The sequence below is a fragment of the Lithobates pipiens genome, unplaced genomic scaffold (assembly GCF_037356315.1).
Source record: "Lithobates pipiens isolate NorthernLeopardFrog02 unplaced genomic scaffold, aLitPip1_a1.2 Scaffold_51, whole genome shotgun sequence".
NCBI classification, from domain to species: Eukaryota; Metazoa; Chordata; class Amphibia; order Anura; family Ranidae; genus Lithobates; species Lithobates pipiens.
The window spans coordinates 5,168,514-5,191,502 of NW_027507874.1; the positions used below are offsets into that span (position 1 = coordinate 5,168,514).

The 22,989-nt window shown below is 45.8% G+C and overlaps 1 protein-coding gene across 1 annotated transcript in view; it reads right to left on the bottom strand.

Annotated features, from left to right (window-relative positions):
* Nucleotides 1-22,989, bottom strand: part of LOC143957050 (uncharacterized) — a 118,908-nt gene that overhangs the window by 72,864 nt on the left and 23,055 nt on the right. The gene's annotated exons all lie outside the window — the stretch shown is intronic.

Below are 22,989 nucleotides of genomic sequence, written 5' to 3' on the forward strand. Positions count from 1 at the left end.
GGTGGCGAGGGGAAGTGTCAGCCAGGAGGTGGCTGGGGAATGTCGCAGCCAGGAGGTGGCCAGGCCCAGTATCCTGACAGAATCACAGGCCCAGGAAGGGGAGGAACGTGGAGGAGTCAGAGCTCAGGCTGATTGGGGTGGCTTCTGTGGCCCTCGGAACCACCCCCACCCTTCAAGAGGCCTTTGCCTCCATGGCTGCATGCAAACTGCAGGACATGGAGGAGGGGCAACACCTTTTGTGTGAGGAAATCATGTACCTCACACTAAATAAGGGTTTGGTGAAATCACCAACAAAACCCACCTGTGTAAGGTGGACCATCCTCCTCCTGCCACATCTCCAACACCACAGCCAGGATGTAAGCCTGGAAGGAAGAGTGTAAGGAAGACAAGAGAGTGATGGCCTGGGTTCAGTCTGGTCTGGCAAAAGATGCAGGCTCTTGTATGACCACAGCCTGGGGACATATATGTCATCTGCTGCTGTTCCTAATCTCTTGTAGTCCTGGACCGGATTGTGCTCACTATTATATGGACTCCTCAGGCTACCAATTTTGCCTTTAAATAGTTGATGTGTGCCCTGGGGTACAAAGGCTTCGCCAATTTCAGCAGTTTCTCCAGCATTGCCTTCCTCTTATAATATGACCCCTAATAAAGGGATATTTATTTTTCACAAATACTTGCCTATGTGTTTTACATCAAAAAGGACAGTTTGCTTGTGAGTAGGCAGGTACATTTCTAAAATACAAAGTCAAATTAACAAGGGACACCAACACCAACCAACCTCTTTGAGGTTAAAAAAAATCCAACATAATAATGATGTTGTGATAACTTGACACACAAAACCGCCCCAATAAATTAGGAATATCAACAAAAAAACAGGAGATCTGGATTAAAAAACTGAGATTGATGAAAATCAAAAAAATGCTATTCATGAAATCACGAGAAATAATAAAGAAATCAGTTTGTGAGAACTCTGTGTGAATATGAGCAGCAAAACAACTTCATTCTTCTAGCATTATAAAGAAGAAGAGAATGCGCTGCATTAAAAGAATTTAAAATTTTCAGCGTGACGAATGTGCTACCTCCATTACGAATGGTAGTTTTACCAGACCGAGCGCTTCCGTCTCGTAATTTATTCTGAGCATGCGTGGCACATTGTGCGTCGGAATTGTCTACACATGATCGGAATTTACGTGAACTGATTTTGTTGTTGGAAAATTTGAGAACCAGATCTCAATTTTTGTGTGATGGAAATTCTGATGGAAATTGTCCGATGGAGCCTACACATGGTCGGAAATTCCGACAACAAGCTCCGATCGCACATTTGCCGTCGGAAAGTTTGATCGTGTGTACGCTGCATTAGAGTGAAATCAATTGATCGTCAACAATTAGCCAAGGCATCTATACCTGGCAGGTAAATTTAGGAGCAACCCTGCCTAAACACCAGGGTGCTACATAATATACTGTACATTCACTGGCCACTTTATTAGCTACACCTGTTGGTAACACAAATTGCTAATTAGCCAATAACATGGCAGCAACTTTAGGCATCTACCCGTGGTGAAGACGACTTGCTGAAGTTTAAATCGAGCATCAGAATGGGAAAGAAAGGGGATTTAAGTGACTTTGAACATGGCATGGCTGTTGGTGCCTGACGGGCCTGGTCTGAGTATTTCAAAAACTGCTGATCTACTGGGATTTTTACATACAACCATCTCTAGGTTTTACAAAGAATGGTCCAACAAAGAGAAAATGTCCAGTGAGCGGCAGTTTTGTGACGGAAAATGCCTTGTTGATGTCAGAGGTCAGAGGAGAATGTGCAGACTGGTTCCAGATGATAGAAAAGCAACAGTAACTCAAATAACCACTTGTTACAACCAAGGTATGCAGAATACCATCTCTGAATGCACAACACATTGAACCTTGAAGCAGATGAGCTACAGCAGCAGAAGACCACCCCAGATGCCACTCCTGTCAGCTAAGAACAGGAGACTGAGGCTACAATTCACACAGGCTCACCAAAATTGGACAATAGAAGATCGGAACAATGTTGCCTGGTCTGATGAGTCTCCATTTCAGCTGTGACATTCAGATGGTAGGGTCAGAATTTGGTGTAAACAACATGAAAGCATGGATCCATCCTGCCTTGTATCAACGGTTCAGGATGGTGGTGGTGGTGTAATAGTGTGGGGGATATTTTCTTTTTTTTATTTATTCTTTATTTTCAGATTTTTCAAAGTATACAAACATAAACTATTCAACATATTGATAAATACAACAACATTTCTTTAAGAATGAACTCCCTTATCCCTCCCTCCCCACCCCTCTCACTCGGTCCCTTCCCCGGGCCTTTTCCATTTTTCCTTCTCTGTCTTGTTTTCCCCTCTTTCTGATTTTTCCCTTCTTCTTTACTGACAGTCAAGCAGCCTTAAATAACCTTCAGTTTTTCCAAATTGTATCCACGGTAGCCATTTATATTGATATCTCCCTTCTAGGTTATCCAGTTTATAGATTGTCTCTTCAATATTTCGTGTCCTTTCTAACCTTTCTACCCACTCCTTCATCGAGGGGGGGTCGGGTTTCCTCCATCTACGCGGGATCAGTGCCTTAGCGGAGTTCAATAGACAAGGAACCAGGGAGTACCCATACTCTCTCTCTCCTTTTTCCAAGTCGTGAAATAAGCAAACTCATGGGTCTCTTCTAATCCCTTCCCCTGTTATTTCAAAGATAGCTTTTATAATTTTCTCCCAGTATATCTGTATCTTGGGGCACTCCCACCATATATGAGCAAAGGTCCCCACCGCTGAGCAGCCTCTCCAGCATGTTGCGGGGGTCTCGCTACTAATTTTATTTCCTTGCTGTGGAGTTATATACCACCTTGTTAAAAGTTTATATGACATCTCTCTAGTTTGAAGGTCTTTGGCCACCGAGTACGTTCGTCTAATAATCCTATTTCTATGGAGATCATTATTCAGCGGTCCCAGTTCATTTTCCCACTTCTCCATATAGGGGGGGTATTTTTGCTCTTCTACCTCTATTAAGATGTCATATATTTTTGAGATCCTTTTTACAACGCATTGAGGGTTCCCTATCAGCTTCTCCAGAGGTCTAAGTTGCTCCGGTCCTCGTAGTGGTTGTGTTAAAGACTGAATAAAATAATATAATTGTGAATATCTCCACTTATCTAAAGGCTTGTGCCCCCACTTTCCTATTAATTCCTCATATGTGCATACCCTATTCCCTTCCATAACCTCTTGTAATTTAATTTTATCTTTCTTAGCCCATCTGCTATAATATACATATTCCTCTTGCCCTGGTAAAAAAAATTTAGTGTCTAGTAATGGCATAAATGGTGAGTTGTGTTCCCACTTGTGTCTCTTATTTATTGTGTCCCATATTCGCAGTGACCCTTTTGTCAATAAATTTGTGCTAATCCCTAATTCTCTATATTTTGCGGGTATCCATATTATCTCCCCTAATTCCCTTCTGCTTAACTTAATTTCTAATTGCACCCAATCCTTCCCCTTTTTGTTGTGTGTCCAGTCTGTGATTCGTGAGATTGCTATGGCCTCGTAGTACTTTTTGAAATCGGGCATTGCTAATCCTCCTCTGACTTTACTTCTTATCAAAGTATTAAGGGCCACCCTCGCCGCTTTTTTTTTCCATATGAATCTTTTAATCATCATTTTTAATTTATTAAGATATCCCTGTGGTAATAATATGGGGACCATTTGACATATGTAAGTAAACATTGGTAAAATAAACATTTTAACTATATTTATTCTCCCTATCCATGATAAAGCTTTGCATTGGATCCTATCTAAATGATGTTTAATTTTGTTCAGTAGGGGGATATAATTAGCCTCATACAAGTCCCCCATCCCTGCTGTAAGCTTTATTCCTAAGTAGGCCAATTCCCTCCCACTCCATCTAAAAGGGTATTTAGTTTGTAGGGTTCTCTGTTCTTCTACTGGTATATTTAAGTTTAGGATTTCGGATTTGGTTGCGTTAACCTTAAAATTGGAGACTTTCCCATATTTTTTTAGTTCTTCCATAATCGCCGGTATAGAGGTCTCCGGGCTAGAGATATAGAGCAGAAGATCGTCTGCAAAAGCAGCAACCCGATAATCCCTCTCATCTACCCGTATTCCCTGGATGTTTTGATTCTTCCTAATAGCAGTCAGGAGGGGTTCTAGTGCCAGAATGAATAGTATTGGGGAGAGCGGGCAACCCTGTCTTGTCCCGTTGCACAGTTCAAGGGGGCAGGACAGGGTCCCGTTTATTCTTATTTTAGCTTTAGGCTTAGTATACAAAGCTTCTATCCACCCTCTCATCCTCTGTCCCAATCCATATCGCTCCAACACTTCGAATAAGAACCCCCAACTAACCCTGTCAAATGCCTTTTCAGCATCTATAGACATGAGTATCGAGGGGGTCTTCTGTCTTATGGTTTCCTGGCTTAGCATAATAGTCTTTAGTGCGTTATCCCGACCTTCTCTCCCCTGAGTAAAACCTACCTGATCCTGCTGTATCCACTCTGGGACATGAGGTCTTAATCGTTCAGAGATAATTTTTGCAAAGAGTTTAATATCTGAATTTAGCAAGGAAATTGGCCTGTAGCTTTCCACTGCCAACGGATCCTTTGCCTCTTTCAAGATCAGGACCACATGCGCCAGTAGTGTCTCTTCTCGAAATTTTCCATCCCTCCCCACTGCATTAAAATACGCGCATAGTTTTGGGGCCAGCTGTTTTTGAAATTCCTTGTAGTATGATATCGGGAAACCGTCTGGCCCGGGGCACCCTCCCTTAGCTGTATTTTTGATCGCCCATTCGACTTCCAGCTTTGATATTGGGGCTTCTAGTGCTTCCATTTCCATTTGTTTAGCCTTGGGGATATCTATCCCTTTCAAATAGTCCTTTATTGCATCCCGGCCTCCATTCTCTAAGGTTTCCTGTTGAATATTATATAGGGCTTTGTAATATGTATAGAACGTGTTCATTATATCCTCCGGCATATTTTGTATGTCCCCCGCCTCATTTCTTACTTTTGGGATAAAGGTTCTGCTTTTCTTATCCTTCACCCTCTTGGCCAGCCATTTACCGGCTTTGTTTCCCCATTGATACATCTCTGTTCCCAGAATGTGATAGGCGGCCCTCCTGTCCTGTTCTAGATAGTCTTCTAGTTCTCTCTTTTTTTTTACTAGATCCTGGGTATCGTGCAGTCCCCTTGGTCTGCTACCCAGCTCCAATCTCTGAATTTCTTCATACAGTAGGGTTTTCCTCCTCTCTCTCTCTCTCTTTTTCCCTGCTCCAATCCCTATTAATACCCCTCTTATTACCACTTTATGCGTTTCCCATAGTATAGGGCTTGAAATTCCCGGTGTATCATTTAATCTGAAGAACTGTTCTATCTCCCTCTCAACCTTACTTACAGAATCCTTGTCCTGTAACAGAGATTCATTCAATCTCCAATTCAGCCTCGGTCCATGGTCCTCTCCTATCTCCAACCCAATCATAACTGGTGCATGATCTGACACAGTTCTAGCTTTTATTTCCGCCTTCTTAAGTGCTTTCAGAAATGAATGCTCCAGGAAGATATAGTCTATTCGAGAGAAGGAACCATGGACCGGGGAGAAGCAAGAGTAATCCCTATCCTTTGGGTGAAGTACTCTCCAGGTATCCTGTAGTTGGAATGCAGCCAACGCCCTTAAAAACATTCTCTGCTTATATACCGATGTCCTTGGGCCTCCCGCTGAAGTATCAACTTTAGGGTTTACACTCCAGTTAAGATCTCCAGCAAGAATTAATTTCCCCTCTTTAAAATCCTCTAATTTGTTCAATATTTTCTTTAGGAATATGTCCGCATTCTCGTTTGGGGCATAAATGTTTACAATTGTGCATTTAAGGTTAAACAACATTCCTTTTAAACACAGGTATCGTCCCTCCGGATCCACTAGTCGCTCCTCTAAATTAAACCTCGTTGTTTTACTGAAGCCTATTGCAACCCCTCTGGAGTACGAGGATGGGGAATCCCCATAAATCCATACCGGGAAATCAATCGAATTCAGTCTGACCCCTGAGGTGCATGTTAAGTGCGTCTCCTGGAGACATGCTATATTTGCCTCCATATGCTGCAACTCATCGTTTATTCTATATCTTTTCATTTTTGTATTTAAGCCCCTTACATTATAGGTAATAACGTTAACTATCCCCATACCTCTCTTCCAAGGGGCATTCTCCCTCTCTTTTTGGAGCGTCTAGTGAACCCGTTGGTGACCATACCTGTTACCCCTGTAGAAGGACCGAGTGAGAGCCCATAAAAAACCCCCAAAAAACCAAAACCCCCCTCCCTCCCCCCTCCCTCCCCTTGTCCTATAACAAAACGTCTCGTGAGACTGGGTAGGACTCCCCTTTTCATGTTAAACCTATGGGACTGGTAGGCCAGTGTCGGTGGTCTCCTCTCCCCCATAGTATCCCTGGGGTTCGCCCCCATGTCCGTCCGAAACATCCCCAAGCCTCCCCCCTCTCCTCCCCTCCTCCCTCCTCTTCTTAGTCCCCTGTTCAAATTTATCTCAGCTTCAGGTAATTGGATTCTTTCGACTCCAATCGCTCGGCCTATCCTGTCTAGTAGTCCTTTGGGTCCCACTCCTCTCACCCCCTAGAACCTCTTCAGTGTCCCATTCTATCTGTGGAGCAGGATGTATCCTTAACTGTTCACAAAATTCTTGTAGGTCCTCCGGGAAACGTAGAACCGCAGATCGACCGTCTTTCTTCCCTATGAGGCACGCCGGAAATCCCCACTGATATGGGATGTCGGCTGCTCTCAATAGTTCCGTTAGCGGTTTCAACCGTCTCCTTCTTCCAAGCGTCTCCCCCGCTAAGTCGGAGTAAATCTGCAATTCCACGTCTCCGTAGAGCACCCCTGGCTGTGTTCTAACTTTTCTCATTACCTGCATTTTTTCCGCTACATGGTGAAATCTCGCTATGACATCTCGTGGGGCTTCTGATCTAACTCCAAGAGGTCGTGTCATCCTGTGTATTCTATCTAGCTTCAGTGGGGTTATAGCTTCTCTATCTAATAAGGGATTGAGAATCTGTTGGGCTATCTCTCCAAGGGCAGATGCGCTAACTGTCTCAGGGAGACCTTTTATTCGTATGTTCTTCCTTCTGCTTCTATTCTCCTGGTCTTCTAATTTGTATCTAATTGTTCTATTTCCCCTACGGAGGGCTGTTACCTGCTCTAAGATTCCATCTATTCTGTGCTCCTGGGCCTCTACTTTGTTTTCCACCTCCTCAACTCTCCCCAAAACCAAACCTATGTCCTCCCTTATAGTTGCAATATCTGCCCTTAGAGAGGTCTCCATTCTCATGAACATCTCTGAGAGCATCTCTCTAATCTGTGGGGACTGGTCGAATTCCCTTTGTCCATCCAGACTCCTTTCTCCTGCCTCTAGATGTTCTAGTCCCTCCCTTCCTTGAGCTTCATTCTGGCTGCTATCCCCACTGTGTAAGTTCACGCTATTTTTTTTTTTAAGTTCAGTTGCCTTAACGACCGGGTTCTTTGTCCCTCTGCTATCTTCTCCCCTCTGTCTGCTAGGGCCCGGGCGGAGCAGTTTTTCCATCCTGGGGCTACCAGACTCTTCTTCTGCTCTTATGCTAGTGTTTGCGGCCATATATTTTTGAATTCCGACCGGGCTTGCGGCGGGGGTTACTTGTTTATTTATCTTGCCTGCTTTCCCTCTCATCCTGGCAGCCCTATCAAAATTTAATTCCCTTCCTCCTATCAAAAAATATCGGCCTAAATCTTTACAGCCGCTTTAGATAGCTCCCCCAAAAAAAAAAAAAAAAAAAAAAAAAAAAAAAAACCCTACCACAAAAACAACAATCACAGTGTTATTATGTTATTACATTTGGGGGCGGTCAGTACCAATTAAATTTTATCAACCCAAATGTCCAAAATGTCCAACAAAACAAAACAAAACAAAAAAAACAGAAAAAAAAGAACAAGAGAAAAAAAAACAGAGGGTTATAGAATAACCGATGAGTCCTCTATCATGATGTCTCAGGTGTTGTTCAGATCGAGATACCCGAAAGAAACAAAAAAAAAAGAGGAAAGTTTTTTCTCTTCTTCCTTCTTCCTTATGATCCGCTACTTCCTCCTCTTTATATTGGGCTACTAGTATTAATTAGCAGACTATAGGATACACTCATATTATACATTCTTTAAATATGTTTCCCAAAAAAAAAAAAAAAAATCAGGAGAGTGTAAATCAGCTTGACAGCGGTAGGGTCTCTTACATCAGCATTTGAACTCCTACAGCGACTATTGTTGGCAACATAACAAATCTCCTCTTGCAGACTCTGTATGGGCGACTGCACACAAAAGGAGCTGTCCCCTATAGCCAGGGGGGGGAGGGTTTCTGGGAAAACGTCCTTTAGTTAGCACTATTTTTTCCTTTTCCCTCCCCTGGTAGCAGATAACTCCTGCAATCGAGTCACCTCAACAGCAAAAATGTAGAACCAGCTCAAGCAGCCATTCCTTATATTGTTCTGTCAGATCAAGTTAAACCTTAAGGCAAAGGGAGGTAGGGCAGGATAGGCTCCAATTTACCTAGGGGTATCTCCCCTTCTCTAATATAGCGTCCGTGACCATGCCTCTCACCTCTCACCAATCCAGCAGAAACTCAGCAGAGACTCCCCTTGCTTCCCCCTCCTGCTGCTTATCTTACCGCTCTGTCGTCTGTGCACTGTGTAGCACCTTCTATCAGCCTCTTCTTGTGCTCCGGTGGATTACAACAGGGATCCTCGCCTCCGTTTCAGGGGTATGCAGTCCGGGTCCCGTCCCGCCGTAGCAGCGGCTTGAAGAACGAAGAACTCCACTGCTGTATTCTTGGGCAGCCCCTCCACTGGCGTGGACTGCTGCTGAGTTTGGCGGGGGTGGTTCCTGGTCCTCGGAGCGAAGGGTCAGGCGAAGGGTCAGACCGCTTCAGAGCGGCGTCACGGCGTCACGAGAGCACACGGCCTCAGGCTATGTAGTCATGGGGAGATGCGTGCCGGAGGGAGACAGAGCAGGGAGGCTCGGACGGGCGCTCGGACGGACGGACGCCTGTCTCCTACGTCATGGCTCCTCCCCCCAGCTTTCCATCGGGGGATATTTTCTTGGCACACTTTGTACCCCTTAGTACCAATTGAGCATCGTTTAAATGCCACGGCCTACCTGAGTATTGTTTCTGTCCTTCCCTTTATGACTACAGTGTACCCATCTTCTGATGGCTACTTCCAGCAGGATAATGCATCATGTCATAAAGCTTGAATCATCTCATCACTGGACAATAAGGTCACTGTACTCCCATGGCCTCCACAGTCATTAGCCCTTGTACACACGGTCAGACATTCCAACAGAAAATGTCCGATCGAACCGTGTTGTCGGACAAAATCTGACTGTGTGTGGGCTCCATTGGACTGTTTCTGTCGGAATATCCGACAGACAAAGTTTTAGCCCTTGTACACAAGGTCGAACATTCCGACGGAAAATGTCTGATCGGACCGTGTTGTTGGATAATCCGACCAGGGGCGTACTAAGTGGGGGGGGCGGGGGGCGTGCCGCCCCGGGTGCCACACACTGGGGGGGTGTCAGGCCAGCGCCCCCCCCGCAACTGAAGTGTCAGACAGCGCCGTGCAGCCCACACAGAGAAAGCCCGAGGCACTGGCAGTGGGCGGCATTGCAGGGGGGGGGTGCGAGCAGCACCCGAGTGGAGTGACATCAGCTCAGTGACCCGGCACAATAATCCCCTTCTCTCTCTGTGGTCGCGTCGCGCGGCCGTTCTGATCAGTCTCGGGCAGCGGCTGTCACTCACAGCCGAGCAGAGTGAAGCCGCCTCCCCCTCCTCCATGCACAGCACTGTGTAGACAAGGAGGGGGAGGCGGCTTCACTCTGCTCGGCTGTGAGTGACAGCCGCTGCCCGAGACTGATCAGAACGGCGCAACGTGAGTCACGTGACCACAGAGAGAAGGGGATTGTTGCGCCGGGTCCCGGATCACTGAGCCGACAGGTGACACTTCACTCGGGTGCTGCCCACACCTCCCCCCTGCAATGTCGCTGCCTTGGGCTCGAGGTACACTATGGGTCCTTAGGGGAGGCTGTGCACTGTAGGGGGGTTCTTTACTGTGGTGGGTCCTGCACTGTAGGGGGGTCTGCACTGTAGGGGGGGGTCATGCACTGTAGGGGGGGTCCTGCACTGTGGGGGGGGGTCCTGCACTGTAGGGGGGTCCTGCACTGTAGGGGGGTCCTGCACTGTAGAAGGGGTCCTGCACTGTAGGGGGTCCTGCACTGTAGAAGGGGTCCTGCACTGTAGGGGGGGTCCTGCACTGTGGGGGGGGTCCTGCACTGTAGGGAGGTCCTGCACTGTAGGGGGGGGGGTCCTGCACGGTAGGGGGGGTCCTGCACGGTAGGGGGGGGGGTCCTGCACTGTAGGGAGGTCCTGCACTGTAGAAGGGGTCCTGCACTGTAGAAGGGGTCCTGCACTGTAGGGGGTCTGCACTGTAGGGGGGGTCCTGCACTGTAGGGGGGGTCCTGCACTGTAGGGGGGTCCTGCACTGTAGGGAGGTCCTGCACTGTAGGGAGGTCCTGCACTGTAGAAGGGGTCCTGCACTGTAGAAGGGGTCCTGCACTGTAGGGGGGTCCTGCACTGTAGGGGGTCTGCACTGTAGGGGGTCTGCACTGTAGGGGGGTCCTGCACTGTAGGGGGTCCTGCACTGTAGGGGGTCTGCACTGTAGAAGGGGTCCTGCACTGTAGGGGGGTCCTGCACTGTAGGGGGGGGTCCTGCACTGTAGGGGGGTCCTGCACTGTAGAAAGGGTCCTGCACTGTAGGGGGTCCTGCACTGTAGAAGGGGTCCTGCACTGTAGAAGGGGTCCTGCACTGTAGGGGGGTCCTGCACTGTAGGGGGTCTGCACTGTAGAAGGGGTCCTGCACTGTAGAAGGGGTCCTGCACTGTAGGGGGGTCTGTACTGTAGGGGAAGATTCGGCACTGTAGGGGGGTCTGTAGGGGAGTCTGTACTGTAGGGGGGTCTGCGCTGTAGGGGGAGGGGTCTGTACTGTAGGAGGGTCTGCACTGTAGGGGGGGGGGTCTGTACTGTAGGAGGGTCTGCACTGTAGGGGAGGATTCTGTACTGTAGGGGGGTCTACACTGTAGATGGGGGTCTGTATGGTAGGGAGGGGGGTCTGCACTGTAGGGGATCTGTGTAACATGCAGAGGGTCCAGAGCTGTGAGGGGCTGTGTAATGTAAAGGGGTGCAGAGGTGCAGGGTGCTGTGTAATGTAAAGGGGTCCAGAGGTACAAGGGCTGTGTAATGTAAAGGGGTCCAGAGGTTCAGGGTGCTGTGTAATGTAAAGAGATCCATAGGTACAAGGGCTGTGTAATGTAAAGGGGTCAGGAGGTTCAGGGTGCTATGTTATGTAAAGGGGTCCAGAGGTACAAGAGCTGTGTAATGTAAAGGGGTCCAGAGGTGCAGGCTGCTGTGTAATGTAAAGAGGTCCTTAGGTGCAAGGTCCTGTGTAATGTAAAGGAGTCCAGAGGTACAGGGTGCTGTGTAATGTAAAGGGGTCCAGAGGTGCAGGGCGCTGTGTAATGTAAAGGGGTCAGGAGGTTCAGGGTGCTATGTTATGTAAAGGGGTCCAGAGGTACAAGAGCTGTGTAATGTAAAGGGTCCAGAGGTGCAGGCTGCTGTGTAATGTAAAGGGGTCCAGAGGTGCAGGCTGCTGTGTAATGTAAAGGGGTCCAGAGGTGCAAGCTGCTGTGTAATGTAAAGGGGTCCAGAGGTGCAGGCTGCTGTGTAATGTAAAGGGGTCCAGAGGTGTAGGCTGCTGTGTAATGTAAAGAGGCCCTTAGGTGCAAGGTCCTGTGTAAGGTAAAGGGGTCCAGAGGTGCAGGGTGCTGTGTAATTTAAAGGGGTCCAGAGGTGCAGTTGTGGAGAGGGGGGTACACAGTAGTGACAAAAAGATATTGAAGGATGCAGAGGTATGCAGGGGACACGGTGGGTGTTTTTACATTTTATGGTGGTGGGGGGGGGGGGTGCCAGATATAGGATCCGCCCCGGGTGCCAAATGCTCTAGGTACGCCCCTGAATCTGACTGTGTGTGGGCTCCATCGGACTGTTTCCGTCAGAATATCCGACAGACAAAGTTTTAGAGCTGGGCTATAAAACTTTCCGACAACATGATAATATGAGAATTCCGATCGGACAAAGTGTCATGCATGCTCAGATCAAATTCCTAGACCAAAGCTATTGTCTACTAGCCTGAACGTAGTCCCGTCGTAACGAAATAACGTCATCACGTTACGTACGATCGGATTTTATGACAACTTTGTCCTACCGTGTGTATGCAACACAAGTTTCGGACAAAATTCGTCGGACAAAATCCGATGGATTTTGTTGTCGGAATGTCCGACCGCGTGTACAAGGGCTTAGAGCTGGGCTATAAAACTTTCCGACAACATGATCCTATCGGACTTTGCCCGATTGTGTGTAGAGAATTCCGATCAGACAAAGTGCCACGCATGCTCAGATCAAATTCCTAGACCAAAGCTATTGGCTACTAGCCTGAATGTAGTCCCGTTGTAACGAAATAACATCATCACATTACGTACGATCGGATTTTCCGACAACTTTGTCTGACCGTGTGTATGCAACACAAGTTTCCATCAAAATCCGTCGGACAAAATCGGACGGATTTTGTTGTCGGAATGTCCGACCGTGTGTACAAGGGCTTAGACCTCAATCTTCTTTGGGATGTGGTGGAGAATTAAGGCAGTTCTGAAGGTAAAAGGGGGGGGTCCAACCTGGTACTAGCAGTAAATAAAGTGGTACGTGAGTTTACTTCTTTTGTATATGTTTGTATTGCCGTACAATAAACTTTTGACATGAAGGATGGCTTATCTATTTAAGCACACATTTACGACAGTGTTTAATGCACTTTACTGACCTGTCATCATGCCAAGACAAACAGTTATCATTGGGCAACACAAAAGATTATGAAGTGAACAGGCTGTGCAATGTTGATTTAAGGAAAGTGTTGTAAAAACTTCTTACATGCAGACGTTCTGAAATTGGTCTTTTACACATGGTTTCAGTTATTTGACATTTCCTTATAATACCTGAGCACAGGAGCAGTGATAATTATATTTTAAAAGGATATTTTTTTATGAACAGCTCAGAATAGCTTAGCTTTTAACATTGCCCCCTCTCTGAGAATGACGCATTAAGTGGGCTTAGCACTATATGACCATTTAGTGTGACCAAATCCCCATATTTTTGAATATGTTCAGGTGTTTTAAGTAGCCTTGCATGATCTAAATGTCATTTTTTTATGTTTGCACTGTAATCAATTTTCCTGATGCCACCATGGCAGTATACTAGTGATAGGTTCTACTTCTCTCCCTCTCCCTCAGGACCAGTGAATAGCATAAATTAAAGGCCTAGTTAGGCCCCACCCCTTTCTTCTTTTTTTCCCCTCATAAATCCACGCACCATTGAAGAGCATAGCTCCCAACAGTCCCTGATTTAGAGGGACTGTCCTTGATTTGGAGCAATGTACCTCTGTCCCTCTATCATCTCCTCATTTGTCCCTCATTTTGGTCTGATCTATATACTTGTATGTAAAATGCACTTTTTATCTTTCAAAAAGTGTTTCCCAGTGCTAAACCTTTCATCCAATTTCTAAATTGCTGCATGTGTACATTTTAAAGCCAATATAAAGGAATAGTAGTGGTAAAAAAAGTCCTTGTGGATTTAATTAATCTTTATTTTTTATTAATTCTCCTTTAAGGGTGTGTGGCAGGAGGCATGTCCTATGCCTACATACGTTTGTTAGGAGGTGTTCTTCATTCCCATCTCAAAATGTTGGGCGGTATGGAAGAGTATCAGGACTATGTCGCCACCTCTGCCTCCGTACAGCATCCGGCTGGGTTGAGCCTTTCCCAGTGCGAAGTCCCAGTGCTTGGGCCGCTAAATTGTGCTAAACAACTTGGGAACCTCTTTTGGTGGGTCTTGCTGGGGTCCTGCAGTGTATCCTCTTTAAGAACGAAATTTACCAGTAAGTGTCTTCAGGCTGAGGCTTGGGAGGGCAACTAGTTCATTCATTTCACTCCTTTGGTCCCTTGTATCTCACAGGGCTGCCTTTCTCTTTTTGTTTTTCTTTTCTGTCTCGATATATGTTTCCCCTTTTTTACCTTGATCTTTTCCTTTTCTGTGCCTTCTTTGGCTCCATTTTTGGTTATGTTTGCCCTTTTGCTTGTTTTATCCTGTGCTGGACTGTTTTCTCTGTGCTGGAGGCACTCTTGATGACATAATCGCACTGCACTGGTCTGCACATGCACACTGGCTGGCATGAGTACCGCCCGCCATTTTTCTTTTGTGAAAAGCTGCCCTCTTGTTAATAATGAGGGTCAGAGACATAGGGTAGATCTATAGATCTCCAGGGATAATTAAAGGGGCTCAAACAACCCTTGAGGTTTGGTCAGAAAGAGCCTCCTTTGCCTGGCTCTGAATTGTTCTTCCCTCTGCTTCCTGGGACAGGTGAGCTTTCCTTCAATGCCCCCTGCTGTTTATTTCAGGTATGGCACAACAAAAATGAGCTGATCCACAAGTGGGGCTAACGACAGACAGACTACATTGAGACAGAAGCCAATTTCCCTTTGCACATACGCAGGCCGTGGCTGTAAACAGGATGACTGATTGGAGAAGCTTGAGAACCTAGCCTGCTCCAGGATGATCTATACCTTGTGGAGTGTGAGAAGGCACTTTGACTATATCTATGCCAAAATCTGGAACAAGTTTGCATTATTTCAAGGCAGGGTGAGATATTGATACTACTGCACCTCCAGTGTCAGCTGTTCTGGACTTCTTGTAGACCAGATTAGACATGAGCCTTAGCCTATATTCCTTGAGATTACAAGTGTTGACTAGGTTGGCAATAACACAACTTAAATGAGCTGGAAATCCTTTAGTTTGCACAAATTTTGAAGACATTCAGGAGGTTTCGACCACCACGAAAGAGGATCTTTCCCAGTGAAATCTTTCGGTGTTGCTGGATTTCAAATCAGTGCGACCATTTGCTCCAACAGAACAGTGTTCAGTTTGTGACATTACCTACTAGGCAGTATCTATTGCAAGATCTTCAAGTAGAAGATTGTCTGAGATTCAAGCTTGGAGAACTTCAGAAAAAGATATTGTTTTCTTTCCAGAAGGAGTAGACTTGTGTCCAGTAGATCATCTTGTATCAAGGGTAGTGACAGCCCTCCATCTAACAGTCATCTGAGAATCACTCACACAAATTGGAACTTGAAGTCCCCATCCACAATTGCCCTTTTCAGATCATGTAATAAGTCTTTCATCTTTCCAGTTGGAATTTGTCAGGGAAAGGAGGTTACCTCCTGGAATTAGTAGGTTTGGTCTTGCATATAGGGCGAGGGTTCATGAACCTCCTTCAGCAGTGGATAAATAATCTCTTCCAGAGTGGGCTGCCCATTCGAAGGTGTCCATGGAATCCATCTGGAGGGAAGTATCATGGTCGCCCCAGGATACCTTTTCAAACGGTACGGAGTAGATCTGGGGATGGACTGTGGAGAAAGGACTGTTCTGTCTTCTGTCCCATTATAATTAAAATTTGACAAGTAGAACCCACCCTGTCAGCTAGTTATTTATCACTAGTATGCTGCCATGGGGGCGTCAGGAAAACTGAAAATTGTATGAAATACTTATCATAATTTTCCTTTCCTGATTTCAAACTATGGCATATGGACCCACCCTTGTACGTTTTGGTATGTAGCTAATTACAAAGAGTGGGGCCTAACTAGGCCTTTAATTCATGCTATTGACTGGTCCTGAGGGAGTGGAAGAGAAGCAGATCCTATCACTAGTATGCTGCCATGGTTTGGTGTCAGGAAAGGAAAATTACAGTAAGTATATGATACAATTTTCCATTTTGTTCTCTCTGAGAATGGGGTACAGGAAAAAAAATGGAGCATCAAACCAAATGCTGAGAAACAATGAGAACTTATTATTTTATAAAACCTCAAAAGGACAAGCCACCATGTTATGAAAGTTCTAACAGACCCCCTTTGTCTGGGCTTAGATTTCCTCATTAGGACCTGAATGGTCTTAAACTTATCGACTTGACCTTTGAAAGATTTACCCCTCTTCACGACTAGGTCATTTTTTTCGATACGGCACTAATTTAGTGGTTATGCAACGCTGTACCCAGATAAAATATATGTCATTTTTGGAGCGTTCTTTTAGGAGTATTTGATTACCTTTTTTGGTGCGTTTTTATTTTTTGCGCTAAAAAAACAAAAAAAGACCAATAATTTTGAAGCAAACAAAACAATATATTTTACTTTCTGCTATAAAACTAATATAAAATTACAAAATTTAAAAAATCTAGTTTCTCAATAAATTTAGGCCAATATGTACTACATATTTTTGGTAAATAAATAAGCATGTATTGATTGGTTTACACAAATGTTATAGCGTCTACCAATAGGGATGGCATTGCGGTTCGCCCGGCGGTCGGTTTGCGGTGATTCGCTAAACCGGTGGACTTCTGGCGCTGTTCGCGCGGCAGACATATGCGTTTACATTGTGAAAGAACTTTGACCCATGATGACACATCCATCATGGGGTACAGGACAGCCAATTGAGACATTTCAGCACATGGACAATTGGACATACCCCCTACCTTATAAATAGACCTGATCTGGAGGCCATTTTACATTCTGTCTTTTGTCAGTGTAGAGAGAGGTTGCTGTGTGGAGCAGGGACAGACTGTAGTGACACAAATCACTAGCTATTAGGTCCACAAAAGTCCTTTTAAGGACTGGTATAGGTGTACAGTATATAGGGTTCTGGTGCACTGCTGCTGACTACTGTGCTGGTGATTGCTGAGTGCACCGCTGACCGATTCTGTAGCTGTCTTTTGTCAGTGTAGGGACAGGACGCTGTATGGAGCAGGGACAGTATATAGGGTTGTACACGTATAATATTCCTTCTTTCAAATATAGAAAACCTATTATACTTGACTGCTGACCAATTCTGCAGCTGTCTTTTATCAGTGTAGGGACTGAGGGACAGTCTGCAAATCACTAGCTACTAGGTCCACAAAGGTCCTTTTAAGGAATGGTATAGGTGTACAGTATATAGGGTTGTAAACGTATAATATACTTTCTTTAAAATATAGAAAGCCTATTATGCATGTCTCCCTGCTGGGACAGATTTACCCATCCTTTTGTCCTGGTGACCATTCTTAACCAGGTGAAAAGTAAGGGGAAATGTTAACATTTCCAGTTGTCGTCAATGAAATTTAAGGAAAATCTTCCACTGCAGCCAGCTCTTCATGAGAAAGCTCTCTAATGGCGCGTACACATGATCGGAAATTCGCCCAGCAAAAGACCGATGAGAGCTTTTGGTCGGAAAATGCGACCATGTGTATGCTCCATCGTACTTTTGCTGGCTGGATTGCCGCCAGCAAAAGATTGAGAGCAGGTTCTCAATTTTTCGGTCGGAAAAAATTTCGATCAGAAATTCCAATCATCTGTAGCGATTCCGATGTGCAAAATTCCTACACATGCTTGGAAATAATTTGGCGCATGCTCGGAAGCATTGAACTTCATCTTCTCAGCTCGTCGTAGTGTTATTCATCACTGCGTTCTTGATGGTCGAAATTTCACCGAACTTTTGTGGGACTGTGTGTATGCAAGCCAAGCTTGAGCGGAATTCCGTCAGAAAAACCATCCAAGATTATTCCGACGGAAAATCTGCTCATGTGTGTGCGGCATTAGATTTCAATTCACAATCTTCTCAGCAGGGCACAGGAAGCAGCAAATAACCCAAAAGGGGTTGTAACCATTCTCAACTCTATCCAAAAGAAAAAAAAGTTTTGGCTTGACATATGCTTCTAACAAATACAAGGTTGAAGTCCTAGCCAAATATATTTTCAAGGGCATGTGCCATCATTCTTGAGAAATTCCAGATTGTGTATAGGGATGGGCAATAAGTTCAACTCAAACATCGGGTGTTTGCCCGTTCGGTGAATACGGAATATTATGGGGTGTTTGCGGCAAATTCAAACACCATGGAATGCCCCATAATGCACTGTGAGATTGCAGACAGACACAATAGAACAATGGAATACAGCCACACCCTAAAAGACCCAGCAAAGAGTCTCCGACAGTGTGAGACAATATACAATATATATATATATATATATATATATATATATATATATATATATATATATATATATATATATATATATATATATATATATATATATATATTGTGGCAGCAGGCAGGTAAAGTCACCTGGTTGTATCCAGGATGGGAAATGTGTGCCCTAGATTCAGGCTTTATGCAGACTTGTACAACTAGAGGGGAAGAGTTAATGAGCCCAGCTGAAGTAAATGGGCTCATTAAGACCTCTACAAAAAAACCCAGCATGCTTAGGGAGATGCTCCATCCTGGAACCAGTTTTGTGTTGTATAGACTGGGGAGTGTGATATCTGTTCTGTGTGGTGAGGTAACGCCTGTGTGGCAAACCTTTACAACAGAGGCAGGGACTGGTACAGCACAAGGCTGCACCCAGTTGTTAGACAGGGAATCTAAGTGTGTAGTTAGAGGTCAAGCTGACCAGGATTTATTTTCATGTTTTATTTTTTGTTTGGCTGTTATATGTATCACTGCATGTAGCATAAATAAACCGGATCTTTTGTTTTTTGCACCTACAACGCTGTCTGCTGTGCCTGATTTTGTGTTGTGAACCCATCCAGGGGGTCACACACACCCGCTGCCGAGCTAACCCCTCACAGTTGGTGGAGAATTTTGGCAGTTTTTTATTTTTTTTTTATTTTTTAAGGCCAGCATGGAGGAGATACTGAGACAGTTGGCTCTAGCAAATGCAAATCAGCAGCAAACAAATGCGGGTTTACAAAGGAGCCTTGCAGCTCAACAGCAGAGTCTGGAAGCTCAGCAGAAGGCTCACCAGCAGAGTCTGGAAGCTCAGCAGAAAGCTCACCAGCAGAGTCTGGAAGCTCAGCAACAAGCCCAGCAGCAGACAAATGCAAATCAGCAGCAGACAAATGCAACTTTGCAGCAGAGTTTGGAAGCTCAGCAACAAGCCCAGCAGCGATCTGAAGCCCGCTTCATAGACCTGTTGCAGAAGCAAGAGCAGAGTTTTCAACAGCAAATAGAGACATTGATACAGCAACGTCCGCAGACCAATGAAGCAAGTGGTTACAATAATACCGCATCCTTTGGTGTGAGCCGTTTACTGACAAAAATGACTGGAGAGGATGATCCGGAGGTGTTTTTGACCACATTTGAAAGGACTGCTAAAAGGGAAAAGTGGCCTAAGGAGCAATGGGCTGGACTGGTGGCCCCTCTGTTAACTGGGGAATCGCAGAAAGCTTATTATGACCTAGAGCCTGACCAAGCAAAAGACTATGTGGTACTAAAAACAGAAATATTGGCAAGGCTGGGTGTCACCCTGGCCGTCCGGGCTCAGCGTGTGCATAATTGGACTTTTCAGGTTGGAAAACCCCCCAGATCTCAAATGTATGATCTCATTCACCTGAGCAGGAAGTGGCTGCAGCCAGAGATTTTGACCGCACCAAACATTGTGGAACGTGTGGCTATGGATCGTTTCCTGAGAGCTCTTCCTACTGCCATCCAAAAATGGGTAAGCCATGGAGACCCAGAAAATGCAGATAAACTTGTGGATCTGGTTGAGAGGTACTTGGCTACAGAGAACTTGACCACCTCTTCCAGGGACTCACGGACTTTCCATCCTAAGACCAGATCATCCCCAGTGGCGGGTAAGATGACTCCAAGGGGTGAGGGTGGAGAGAGTGAGAGGGTGGGAGTTCTACCTAAGGTCTGGCGGGAGCAGCCCAGGAAGCCCATGCTGCAAGAGACAGCGAAAAAGATTATTTGCTACCGTTGCCGGCAAGAGGGACATATTGCAGCCAATTGCCCCGTTGTGGATGAGCCTATGCAATGTGACTTTATAAGACGTCAGTCGCTGCTTGCGACAGTTGCATGCACTGCCATTCGGGGACCTGAGAAACATTTATGTAAAATGTGTATTAATGGTAGAAATGTTGATGTGTTGCTGGATTCAGGTAGCCTGGTAACATTGATAAAAGCTGAATTAGTTACTACAGAGGTCTCTGGGAAGAACAGGGTGGCTGTTATTTGTGTGCATGGGGACACCCGAGAGTATCCTGTAACTTCAGTGTTTTTTGAGACCCCCAAAGGTAACCTCTCTCATCAAGTGGGGTTAGTGTCTCACTTACCACATGATGCTATTGTGGGAAGGGATTTTCCAAAATTCTGGGAACTCTGGGATTGTCCTGAGCCCCCCACTGGTGCCCCTATAGACCAGGAAGATGACCAGAATTCCTCTGGGAGTGGTGAGGACTCTCCTGAATTTCCCTTGTCGGTATTGGCGGGGGAAACTCGAGAAACTGGGGAGGAGCCAACATCCTCAGATGAAAACATGCCGTCTGTGGAGTTTTCAGATCTTGAGGTTCACAGGGAAAATTTTGCCACAGAACAGTTAAAAGATCCCACCCTAATAAAGGCACGGGAAAATGTGGTGAAAATAGATGGCGAGTTAGTGAACCCAGATAAGACTTGCCCTTATCCTTACTTCACTATGGAAAGGGACCTGCTGTAACGAGTGGCTCAAAGGGCAGAAGAAACCATTGAGCAACTTGTAGTGCCCAAACCTTACAGGAAGTTGGTGTTAGAATTGGCCCATGGGCACATTCTGGGAGGTCATCTGGGGGCCGAGAAAACCAGAGAGAGGGTACTGCAGAGATTCTATTGGCCTGGGGTCATGAAGGAAACAGAAAATTATTGTTCCTCCTGCCCTGTGTGTCAGAAGTCGGCACCTATGCCACATTTCCGTAACCCACTGGTACCTCTTCCTATCATTGAGGTCCCCTTTGAGAGGATCGCAATGGATTTGGTAGGTCCGATAATGAAGTCTGCTAGGGGGCATCAGTACATTTTGGTTATATTGGACTATGCCACCCGTTATCCAGAAGCAATTCCTCTTCGAAATACCTCGGCCAAAACCATAGCCAAAGAGCTATCTCTTGTTTTTAGCCGCGTGGGTATTTGTAAGGAACTGCTTACGGACCAAGGTACACCCTTTATGTCCCGGGTTATGAAAGAACTATGCAAGTTGTACAAAGTGAAGCAATTGCGTACATCTGTGTATCACCCCCAAACAGATGGGTTGGTTGAAAGATTCAACAAAACCCTTAAACAAATGTTAAAGAAGGTGGTGGATAGAGATGGAAAGAATTGGGACTGTCTAATACCCTATCTAATGTTTGCCATTAGGGAGGTACCCCAATCCTCTACGGGTTTCTCACCCTTCGAGTTGCTCTATGGGAGACACCCCAGAGGGCTGCTGGATATCGCCAAGGAAACTTGGGAAAATGAGAGTTCTCCTCACAGGAGCGTGATTGAGCATGTCGCCCTGATGCAAGATAGAATTGCACAGGTAATGCCAATCGTAAAGGAACATTTGACCCAAGCGCAGTTAGCACAGCAGAGAGTGTACAACCGTGGGGCCAAGACCCGTACTTTTTCCCCGGGGGATAGGGTCTTGGTGCTAGTCCCTACGGTTGAAAGCAAATTTCTGGCCAAATAGCAAGGTCCATACGAAGTAATTGAAAAAATTAGTGAGGTGAACTACAGGGTTAGACAGCCAGGAAGGCGAAAGCCGGAGCAGATCTATCACGTCAATCTGCTGAAAGCCTGGAGGGATAGGGAATCCCTAGTCGCAGAGACTTTGTCACAAGCACAGCCTGATTGCTTAGTTCCTGAGGTTGGAATAGCAGACACCTTATCGAAAGCCCAACAACAGGAGGTTAAAGAGTTTGTACTTCGCAACAAAGAGATTTTCTCTGAGCTGCCGGGACAAACATCTGGCGTAGAGCATGACATTATCACCCCGCCAGGAGAAAGGGTAAAACTAAAACCTTATAGAATACCAGAGGCCCGACGGGAGGCAATACGTGGGGAGGTTCAAAGGATGCTGGAATTGGGTGTGATAGAGGAGTCCCAGAGTGACTGGTCCAGTCCTATTGTACTAGTGCCCAAACCTGATGGGAGCTGGCGGTTTTGTAACGATTTTCGACAATTGAATAAAGTTACAAAATTTGACACCTACCCCATGCCGCGTATAGATGAGTTGATTGACCGGTTGGGAACAGCCCGATATATGACAACTCTTGATCTCACCAAAGGGTATTGGCAAATTCCCCTGGCCAAGTCGGCCAAGGAGAAAACTGCGTTTGTAACCCCAGATGGGGCATTCCAATATAAGAGAATGCCGTTTGGGTTACAGAATGCACCGGCAACATTCCAACGGAAAATGCATAAGATTCTGAGGCCCCATCAGAAATATGCTGCAGCTTACCTGGATGATGTGATTATCCATAGCACAGACTGGGTCTCACATTTGCCAAAAGTACAAGCAGTCCTAGACTCTATCTGGGAAGCTGGGTTTACGGCCAATCCAAAGAAGTGTACCATTGGACAGGAGGAGGCCAAATATCTAGGGTACACTATTGGGAGGGGGGTGATAAAACCCCAAGTCAATAAAGTCGAGGCCATACAGAGTTGGCCACATCCCAACAGCAAGAAACAGGTACGAGCCTTTCTGGGAATCGCTGGCTATTATCGACGATTCATTCCCCATTTTGCTTCTCAGGCTGTGCCCCTCACCAACCTGACAAAAGGGAAAGAGTCGGTCATGGTTAAATGGTCCCCAGAGGCTGAAGAAGCATTTCAGTCCTTAAAAACAGCCTTATGTAGCCAGCCAGTGTTGTACTCACCAGACTTCTCTAAGGACTTTGTGGTACAAACTGATGCATCAGACGTTGGGTTAGGAGCAGTGTTATCCCAGGTCTGGAAGGGGGAA